We start from the raw sequence: 11,723 nt of genomic DNA, 5'->3' as shown, positions 1-11,723 counted from the left end.
ATATCTTGTATCTTTTTCTGATCTTAACCCCAGATCTAACTGGAACACCTTTCCTAATAATAAACCTACAGATAAATGAATCATAATTTTAATACCACCCTCTAGTTCACATTTATCCTAACTCTTGGAGGCATGTAGGTGTAAATTATACTTGCATTTTGAACCTAAAGTTTTTAGTGTTTTTCTATTTCCTGTCAGGTTTTATTTTCCATGATTTTTAAAATTTTATTTTATTGTAAAGAGTCTTACAGAGGAATTACAATTACATGTGTAAGGTAATGAGTACATTTCTAGTTGAACATTGTTACGCTTTTCTTTGTTGTTCTCCCACTATCCCTTCCCTCTCCCATCTCCCTCACTCCTCCCTCCTCATGATGTAAAGTTCATTTTCAATATAGTATGTTGTGAGTATTATTGTTGCAATGGGTCATCTTGTGTTGAACCTAAATTTTCTTTTTTTCTCTAACCCTAATACTAATTCTGCCTGGGATCCTAACCCTAATCATCATAATAATGATAGCTCAATTCAAAAGTTAACAAAAAATATTGAAGTTTTTATTCATGCTGTTAATCCATTGTACATCTTGAATTAAGTTGCAGTTCACCTTACATCTTCCGAATTAGATTATATGTGCATATGTAAAAATGTCATTTTATGTGAACAACAGAAGATCTTTGGAGGAAGGAATAATGAGAAGGAAAGAAGGAGTATAATCAAATGCTTTAAATATATTTTGGAAAGAGCATAATGAAACTGCCATTTTGTCAATTAATAACCATTAACAAAAAAACTAAAAATTAAAAAGTAAATAACACACTGCCTTCTAGAGTTCTTTACGAGAGCCATGATATGTCTTGTGAATAAAATACTTGTGTTAGATCAACTTTGTTCATGCATAATTTATATTGTTATTGGTCAATTATTTAACTTAATCAATAAAAATAAGAAATACGATTCCATGATAAAAAATATAAATCAGTTATTTAGTAATTGTTTGAGAAAAAATAGTCATGGCTTTAGGAAAATAAATTTCTATGTCTCTACAAAGCAATAATTTAGGTTTACTAATCTAGTTTTTCTAGTAAGTTTAGAGGACATAATTGGTATGAAAAACAACTAACTGTACATCTTGTTTCTTGAATGAGTGATGTTTTAAACATTTTCTTTTATTCAAATGAATACTTAGGTTTAGTTTTCAAAATAAATAAAATTTTATCTCCTTTCAGAAGAAGTACTATCCCTGCAATTAAATGCATTAGTTTATTCAGGTATTTAAAAGCTAAATTTTCTATGTTTGTTATGTACTCTTCATATTCAGAATGACATGGTTTTCTATTCGTAAATGTGTAAACTCTGTGATTTTTGCTTCATTAATATGTTATCTCATGAGGTTGTTGTGAAGAATCCAGTAAACAGTGTGTTCAAAGACATTTCCTGAATTCTAAATTTTAAATCTCATCATTTTTAGCCTTTGATTATATCATTCATTGACTCTTCGGAGCAATTAAACTGAAATAAATACTACTTTTAAAACATTTCAATCACTTTGTAAATACTATTAACATAGTTTACACAGAAACTAATTATTTCCAAATCACCATATTTGATGATCTTAATGTGAAGAATGTAGAGAGTAGAAGGTCCTTATACTCGACATCATTTTTGGTTAAATTAAATCAAATCATATATCTGGATTTCTAATTTGGAACTTAATCACATGAAACAGGAAAATAATAAGAAAAATGATTACTTTGAGACCATTTTCTTCTTGAAATAATGCAGCAAAATATCTCTAAGAAATATATTTTTTAATAAAATGTTTCAATGTTTAGGTAAAGTGCATTATACTTTAATATAAAATTTATCTCAAAATAGAAATTCTGCAACTAATCTATGTTTTTATGAACAAAATGCTGTGACTTCTAGTCTTGTTATGTGATTTTAATTATATTTTTAGCTGTGACATGATTCCTATTTACACTTAATAATAACTTCTGTAATCATACAATCATGCCTGTACACACTAAATTATGTAAGATAATACTCAAACAAAATGATCATTTTTCCTTTTTCCCACAGGGGAGGGTGAGGTGCTGAAGTATATTAAATGAAAGCACTGTAAAAGAGAGTCTTTATGAAATAGAAATTTATAAAGTGAGGATGGGATGATGAGCACTTTTTACTTGGCTGAACAGGAATTCTCATTTCTACAGTACTTTCTAACCTTTTAATCACACAGGGAAATCCACAAAATCTGAAGTTCATATGAAGGAATTACATTCCTAAATGATGTGGCACACCTGCTCAAAAGTTTGGTCTCATCACTAGTCCTTTGTGCTTACTGGCTGATCTATTTCTCTATCATATGTTTCATATTATTTAGCATATTAACTATGCAGCTGTGAATACATAGCAGGCGACTCCTAAAATCACAGCTATTGCTGGGTAATATTCAGGAGAGAGGAAAGATATTTTATTAATCTGCAGTTCCTCCCTTTGGCCTTCACTATACCAATTAATTGTTAAAACAATCATATAAGATGGTAGTTAATTTTTCTCTTTTTAAGTAGAGATTAAGCAAGTGTTTTTCACAGTAAAAATTGATGACAGTTGTATCAGAGCTCTGGTATGAGCACTTTTACCCTAACAAGTAATGCTCTATGGGCTGTAAATATGGAAGCCACACTAAAATTCTCTCTCTCTACACACACAGAGTCTCTCTCTCTCTCTCTCTCTCTCTCTCTCTCTCTCTCTCTCTCTCTCTCTCACACACACACACACACACACACACACACACAGATGTCACCCAGACACATCAGAGATCAGTTCAATTCCTTTGTAATGATAGTTGATTGATGTTTGCTATATTGGTTTTTCTTTTCTTCAGGATCTTGCTTGGGCCTGCATTTTTCTCTGAAATCAAGACCCTTACGCTTAGTATACTGTGTGTCTAAGTATTCATAATATATTCCTGGATGCTTCAAGCCAATTAACAGTACCCTGAATGAAGTATCGTCAAACTTGACATTCAAGGCAAAATACATGAATTCATACTACCATTCCAAAATAATAAAATGTATTTGATCTAGAAACAAACAAAAAAAAATACCTGCCGTATTGTATTAATAGGAATTGACATCATGAAAGTAGAAGAATACTGATCAGGTACTGAAGTAAGAGAACAAGAGTATGTGGGAAAATGTAGAATACTGATTGTGTGTTAGAGATATAAAATCATCTTTTATAGGCTCATTTATTGTAAACTTCTCATCCTATAGTGAAATCTCAATTTACATATACAGTTTTCCAGTTACTTTGCTTACCTATCACTTCTTTTTTTTATTGTAAAAATACTGTACAGAGGGGTTACAATTACACGGGAAAGATAATGAGTACATTTCTTTTCAAGCTTGTAGCCTCCTCCTTTGGTTCCCCTTCTCATCACATCCCTCCTGTCCCCCCAACCCTCCTCCCCCCCCACCAAAGTTCCAAAGGTCATTTTCGACATAAAGACTTGTACGTCTCATTATTGCAATGGGTCCACCCGTATCCCTATTTAAACAATTTTTTTCCCTTACCATCCTCAAATATACCAACATCAAATACAGTGAAAGCAAGGGTTATGCCATGGGGGAGGGACATACATAGCAACATAGAAATAATCTTATCAATGTGTTACAAACAATCGCATGAAAGAAAAAAAAAAACATTTGAATACATTTCTTACCGTTCATTTCCCGAACATCAACTTATCTGACCTTTTCTGCTTGACTCAGACATATATAGATACTGCAAATAAGGGAAACCATGGGACCTGTCTTTCTTTGGGCATGGCTTACTTTACTTAATATAAATTTTTCCAAGCCTTTCCATTTCCTAACAAATGGGGAAATGTCATTCTTTCTGATGGAGGCATAGAGTTCCATTGTGTATATATACCACATTTTCTAGATCCTTTCATCTACTGAGGGGCATCTGGGTTGGTTCCATATCTTAGCTATAGTAAATAATGCTGCATTAAACATAGTAGCTTTAGCGTGGTCTTGCTTATGAACATTTGGGTAAATGCCCACAGGTGGGATTGCTGGATAATAGGGGAGATCGATGTGGAATCTTTTGAGAATCCTCCATACTACTTTCCAAAGTGGTTGAACAAGTTTACATTCCCACCAACAATGCAGTAAGGTTCCCTTCTGTCCACATCCCCTCTGGCATCTGTTGTTAGTAGAGTTCTTGATTATAGACATTCTAACTGGGGTGAGGTGAGAATCTCAATGATGTTTTTATTTGCATTTTTTTTATGGCTAGAGAGGTTGAGCATTTCATCATGTGTCTATAGGCGATCCTTCTTTCCTCTTCAGAGAAGTTCTCTTTAATTCTTCAGCCCACTTATTTATTAGGCAGTTGTTTCTTTGAAGATTTGTTGTTGGGGGATTTAATTTTTTGAGATCCAAGTATATTTCAGACATGAGACCCTTGTCCATTGTATGACTAATGAAGATCTTCACCCAATCCATGGGATTTCTATTGATATTGCTAGCTATGTCCTTTGCCATGCAGAAGCTCTGCAATTTCATGTAATCCCATTTATCCAACCTTTCTTTGATTTGTTGTGTTTCTGGGTCTCTATTAAGAAAATTTTGGCCTGTGCCATGGAGACCTCGGTATTCTCCTATTCCGTCCTGTAATGTTTTCAGAATGTCTGCTTTGACTCTAAATTCTTTGATCCATTTGGAGATGATTCTGGTGCAGGGTGATATATAAGGATCTAGCGTTAGTTTTCTACAAGTAGTTAATCAATTTTGTCAGCAGCATTTACTAAAGAACCTGTATTTCTTCTGTTCTATTTTTTAGCTCCATTATGGAAGATTAGATGGATGTAGGTCTGTATGTTCATTTCTGGGTTTTCAATTTTATCCATTGGTCCTGAGGTCTGTTATTGTGTCAGTACCAAACTTTTATGATTACTATGTCATTATAGAAGAGCTTGAAATTTGGTATTGATATTCCTCCAAGACTGTTCTTTCTGTTAAGAATCGTTTTTGCTATTCAGGATCTTTTATTGTTCTATATCAATTTTTGGATTGCCTCTTCTATTTCCTTGAAGAATGAGGTTGGAATGTTGATAGCAATCTCATGGAATTTGTAGATAGCCTTTGGCAGTTTTGCCATTTCACGATGTTGATATTTCCAATTCAGGAGGTTGGGAGTTTTTTTTTTTTTTTTTTTTTTTTTTTTTTTTTTTTGCCACTTTCTAAGTTCTGTTTTGATTTCCTTTTTCAAGATTTTAAAGTTTTCATCAGAGAGGTCCTTCACCTCTTTCGTTAAGTTAATTTGCAGGTATTTTATTTTTTGTGGGCCTATTACGAATGGAGTTGCTTTCCTAATTTCAGCCACACTTTTCTCATTTTTGGCATATAGAAAAGCAACTGATTATTGAGGGTTAATTTTATACCCTGATACTTGGCCAAAGTTTTGAATCAGCTTGAGTATTTTGGGAGTGGAGTCTATGGGATTCTTTAAATACAAGATCCTGTCATCTGCAAAGAGGGAGAGTTTTACTTCTTCTTTCCCTATTAAATCCCCTTTACGTTTGCATATTGTCTTACTGCTGTAGCTAGGCATTTAATACTAGGTTGAAGAGAAGACATCCTTTTCTCATTCCTGAAATAAGAGGAAATGTCTTTAGTTTTTCACCATTAAGTATAATGCTGGCTGTAAGTTTGTCATATACAGCCTTTATTGTATTGAGGAATGTTCCATGGATTCCTAATTTTTCCAGAACCTTCATCATAAAGGGCTATTGGATCTTGTCAAATACTTTTTCTGCATCTATTGAGGTCACCATGTGGTTCTTATCCTTGCTCCTGTTGATGTGATGAATTATATTAATTGATTTGCATATATTGAACCAGCTTTGCATCCCTGAAATGCATCCTGTTTGATCTTGGTGTATGATTTATTGGATGAATTGTTGAAGTCAATTGGCCAAAATTTTGTTGAGAAGTTTTGCATCAATGTTCATCAAAGAAATGGGTCTATAGTTCTCTTTCTTTGATGAGTCCCTGCCTGCTTTTGTGATGAGGGTTTTGATGGCTTCATTGAATGAGGTTGGTAATGAACTTTCTCTTTCAATTTCATTGAAGAGTTGGAGGAGTATTGGTGTGAGCTCTGCTTTGAAGGGCTTGTTGAATTCTGCTGTAAAACCATCTGGTCCTAGGCTTTTCTTAGTTGGAAGGTCTCTTATTGCTATTTCGATTTCAGTGCTTGATATGGGCCTGTTAAGATGGTTTAACTCATCTTGGTTTATTCGGCATGCCAATATTTGCTAGGAAAAGGTTCATTTCTGCCAAGTTCTCAAACTTATTCGTGTAACGTTTTGAGAAGTATTCCCTTATAATGTTCTGCATCTTGGTTGTTTCTACAGTGATATTTCCATTCTCATCTCTTAGTTTATTTATTTAGGTGTGTTCTCTTCTTTTTCTGATAAGGTTTGCTAAGGGTCTGTCAATTTTGGTAATTTTTTCATAGAAACATCTCTTCGTTTTGTTGATTCTTTCCATGGCTTTTTTTTTGGGGGGGGGGGGATTCTAATTCATTTAATTCTGATTTAATTTTAATTATTTCTTTCCGTCTACTGGATTGGAGTTTATCTTGCTATTCTTTTTCAAAGAGGCTCAGATGTCTCATTAAATTGTTGGTTTCAGATTTGTCCAATTTGTTGATGTAAGAACTCAGAGCTATAAACTTGCCCCTGAGTACTGCCTTTGCTGTGTCCCAGAGGAGCTGGTGATTTGTGTGCTAATTTTTGTTGAATATAATGAACATTTGAATTTCTTTTCTAATCTCTTCTATGACCCACTCTTGATTCAGCAGTGTGTTGTTCAGCCTCCATGTGTTACCGGATTTTCTTTGGTGGCATTTGGTGTTGAGTCTGAGAGAATGCAAGGTATAAATTCAATGTTTCTGAATTTGAACAAGTTGGTTTTGTGACCTAAAATGTGGTCTATTTTGGAAAATGTTCCATGTAGTGCTGAGATAAACGTTTGTTCTGATGCTGCTGGGAGAAATATGAAGTAGATGTCTGTTAAATCTAGTTGATTTATGCAGTTGTTTACATCTACGGTTTCTCTGTTGAGTTTTTGCCGAGTTCATCTATCTAGTGGTGAAAGTGGTGTGTTAAAGTCCCCAACATTTAATGTCTTTGGATCTAAGTGCGATTTGAGGGAAAGTAGTGTTTCTTGGATAAATTTGGGTGCTCCTTTCTTTAGTGAATAGATATTTAGAATTGTAAAATCCTCCTGAAGGAGAGATCCTTTAATTAGTATGTAGGGTCCTTCTTTATCTCTTCTCTTTTAATTTGAAGTCTATTTTATCTGATATTAGGATTGCAACTCCAGCCTGTTTATGGGGGCCCTTTGCTTTGTAGATTTTATTCCAGCTTTACACATTGAAAATGTGTTTTTTTTTTTTTTTTTTATGGGCATGATGTGACTCCTGAAGGCAGCAGATAGAAAAATCTTGCTTTTTCATCCAACTAGACAGTCTATGTTGCTTAATTAGAGAGTTAAGTCCGTTAATATTGAGAGATAGGACTGAGAGTTTTTTGGGAGTTCCAGCCATTTTATCCATCTTGGGGGCTGCAACACCTGGGTTTTTCCTTGGATTCTCAATTTGGGTGGGGTTTCTTGGCCTTTATTTTGGTCTTGTTGGTTTTCTTTTTTCTTTTTATTTTTTGTGAACACACTGTAGAGAGGGGTTACAATTACATGGGCAGGTTAATGCGTACATTTCTTATCAAGCATTGCAGCCTCCTCCTTTGTTTACCCTTCACATCCCTTCCCAGCATCCCCCCCACCCCCCCCACAATCCTCCCCGCCTTCCCCCCACCCGCACCAACATTGTAAAGCTCGTTTTCGACATGACCACTTGTACTTTTCATTGTTACAACAGGTCCACCTGTATCCTTAAATGACTTGTTTTTCCCCATCTCCTCTACAAGTTATACTGACATCAAGTATAGTGAAAGCAGGAGTTATACTTTGCAGAAGGGACATACAAAGCTGCAAAGAGTTAATCTTATGAATGCATTAGAAACAAATGCATGAAAGAAAAAACATTAAAATACATATCTAAGGGTTCATTTTCTTCACATTATCTGACCTTTTCCGCTTGACTCATACATATACTAGATATTGCAAATAAAGGAAAGCATGGGACCTATGTTTCTTTGGGCCCGGCTTACTTCACTTAATATAATTTTTTCCAAGTTTTTCCATTTCTTGTTGGTTTTCTATGTATAGGACATCTTTATTAATCTTTTGTAGGGCTGGTTGGTGGAGAAATATTGTTTGTTTTTCTTTGCTATGGAAGGTTTTTATTTGACCTTTGGTTATGAAAGAGTGTTTAGCTGGGTACAGAATTCTTGGTTGATAATTGTTTGTTTTTAGGGCATAGCATACATCATTCCAGGCTCTTCTTGCTTTGATTGTCTCTGCTGAGAAATCTGAGGTGATTCTAATTGGTTTCCCTTTATCGGTGATTGATCTTTTCTCCTTGACAGCTTTAAGGATGTTTTCCTTGGTCTGAATTGATACTGTGTGGATTGTAATGTGACGGTAGGATGTCCTATTCTGGTCTGGTCTATTTGGAGATCTAAAAGCTTCTTGAATCTGAATAGGCCTTCTTTTTGCAGTTTGGGAAGTTCTCTGCTAGTGTCCTGTTAAACAAATTTTCTAGACCATTAACTTCTATCTCTACGTGCTCCTCTACACCCATTATCCTCAGATTTGGCATTCTGATGGTGTCTTCCAAGTGTTGAATAGATCTGTCTTATTTCTTGTATATGTCTTGGATAGTTGTATGTTCTTTCTCTATAGTATCTAGGCTGTCTTCAATCCCTGAAATTTAATCTTCTGCATGGTCTAACCTACTATCAAGAGTTTCTACTTTGTTTTTATTTCTTTTCTTTCTAGTTGGTCAGCTTTGATGGCTTCAAATTCTTTGTTGGAGCTTTGTTTTAATCTTTTTCATACAAGATGTAAACTTCTTTACTTTCTTAATTTGGTGTTCAGTGTTTATTCTCAAATCACTTAGGTTGATTGGTTATGGTTTCCTTGGACTCCCATTCCATTCCTTCTGTTTGGATCCATTCAGCATTCCCTTTGTGATCTCCCTGAGTTCTTTCAGCTCTCTGTTTAAGGATTCCATGAATGTCTTTAGTGATCTTCCTGCATTTTATCCCGCTCTCTTAATTCCTGTATTACTCTTTGATTAGCTTCCTCATGTTCACGCAATTCGTGTAGTTCTCTTTGAGTGTTCTCAGCCTGCTCATGCCATTTCTGACTTACTCTTTGACTGATCTCAGCCTGCTCAGGCCATTCCTTTTTTTCTCTTTGAATTTTATCAGCCTGCTCATGCCATTCTTGTATCAATCTTTGCGTAGCTTCTTCACACTCATGATATTTCTGTATTGACCTTTGTTTGGCCTCCTCTCTCCCTATCACAATCATACAGAGTCCTTTGCAGGTTTTCAATCTTTTCATTTACCACGTTTACCAGTAGTGGTTGTAGAGCTTTTTGGGAACTTTCCAATGGATTATTCATTATCTGTTCTGTCCCCTGATTATCATTAGTGAAGTTGAGATATATGGACTTGCCATTTTTCTTGTGTTTTTCTGGCTTGCCCTGCCCATTTTGGATGAAAGTAACACCAGTTTTGTGCTAAAACACTATATTAAGGCAAGCATCAACCAAATCTGTAGTTGCACAGTCAAGAGTCTGCAGATACAATCTAGTTCAACAGATATAGCTATTCAACATCAAACAACTATGTATTAATGTGCTACTAACCGCAAAGAAGAATTTGGCAAACAGAAATTATTAGGTTTAGGGAGAGATGTGGGTAAAAATAGGAATAGAGGGATGTGAAAAGGCAGAGGGAGAGTTAACTTAACTAAGTCCTAATCTCAAAGCAGGAAATAGGTTGGATAGGATGAAAGTAGAGAGAGAGAAAAAAAGAAAGAGAAAGAAAAAAAGAAGAAAAAATAGAAAAACAATAATTAAAAATGCAACACTTAAAAATTATGCAAATTTGAAAACGTAATATTCACAAAAGAACGTGGATAGAATAAGAAATGGAAGGGATAGAAAGGAGATGTGAAAAACTTAAAAATAAAAATATGATATATTTATAAAAAGGTAGTACTGCTATGAAGGAATTTAAGTCTAAGAGGTTTTAAACTGAATAATAAATTTCTGGATTGAGTTTTTACACAATTGGGGCTAAGGTGTAATAATCGGCTACGGGTATATCTGATGAGCAGAACAGTAATTATATCACGCAAAGAAGAATGAAATAGAAGATAAAGTGAAAAGAATGAGAAGGAAAGGAAAAAGGATCAAAAAGTCAGTAGAGCTAAACAAAAAAAGTTTAAAAAAAGAAAAGAAGGACATACCCATATGCCCCTAAAATAAAAATTATAAGAGGAAGAAAATCAAAGTTAATATAAAACAAAAAAGATTAAAGTTAAAAATTAAAAATTAAAAAAAGTTTTAGAAAAAAATTTTTTATAAAAGGTACAAAAAAAGTATGCTTTGATTTTTTTGGGGGGGGATGGGAAGATCCTGTATCTCCCTTGTGTATGTAACCAGTCTCTTGTTGGAGTCTCTGGTCTGTTTGTGGTGTTTGATTTTCCTATAGCTTGGTTGGTTTCTTAAGTCAGTTTGTTTGAGCAGGCAGAAAAATGCTCTGCTTTACCCAGGATTTTATGTTCCCCCTCCCAAGCTAGTTCAATGGGAGGGAAATCTGCTTTGAGTATTACAAAAGAGGAAGATGGCTGTTTCCTCTAGTTTGGAGATGCTGTGGTGAGGCTAGGTTCTGGGTAGAGTTGAGGCATTTCAGCAAACAGCCGCTTTTCCCTGAGGAGCTAGCTTCTGGAGCCAAGCCTGGAGCCATTCTCAGGGTTTATGTTTACTGAATTTCAATTGATTGTCAAAGAAGCTATAGGGAGGGGCAGCCTCTGGCTCTGTTTACTCAGTGAAGAAATCCACTGCTGGGGCTGGCTGAGCTTGCTCGGCCTGGGCTGGGTGACATTTCCCTGGGTGGAGCTGAACCTGGCAGGTCAGATTAGGGTCCTGTGACCTGCTAAATGACTCTTGTTTTCTTCCAAGGCCTGAGTTGGGGCTAGCTGCTCTGCCAGGCGTTTGTCAGTATCAAAGATGGAGATCCCCCTAGTGGGGGGAAGGGGTGACCTTCCCTCCTATGTTCCCTGAGAAAGAGTGAGGATGTCAGGCTTCTACTCAAGCCAGAGTCAGTTCCTGGGTCATCTCTGATCTGCGACCTACAGGATGAAAATTTCTGCTCCTTGTCAGTTCTTGCTGGTGTTGAGTAGAATCCGCTTGTCCACCGCATCTGGTGCCTTCGTCCGGGACTCTCTGTTGCAGGTATGTCGGCTATGGCCACCGCTGCCACTGCTGCAGCCAAGGCTGCTGGCAAGTATTCAGATCTGTCTCCTTGCCTGGATTTTCCCTCTCTGGCCTAACTCTCTGTCCTGTGATGGCACACTTGGTGTGATTTTCTGGCTTAGGACTGTTCACTAGAACACTAAAACTCCTTTCTATGCTAGAGCTCGTTTATCCTCCAGCTTCTACTCTGCCATCTTCCAACATACTCTTTTACCTATCACTTCTGATCACTAATCCTCTCATGAATTTTTTTAGT

This window comes from Dipodomys spectabilis, unplaced genomic scaffold, assembly GCF_019054845.1.
Source record: "Dipodomys spectabilis isolate Male_0828 unplaced genomic scaffold, ASM1905484v1 ptg000301l, whole genome shotgun sequence".
Lineage (NCBI taxonomy): Eukaryota > Metazoa > Chordata > Mammalia > Rodentia > Heteromyidae > Dipodomys > Dipodomys spectabilis.
This window is presented reverse-complemented; position numbering follows the sequence as displayed.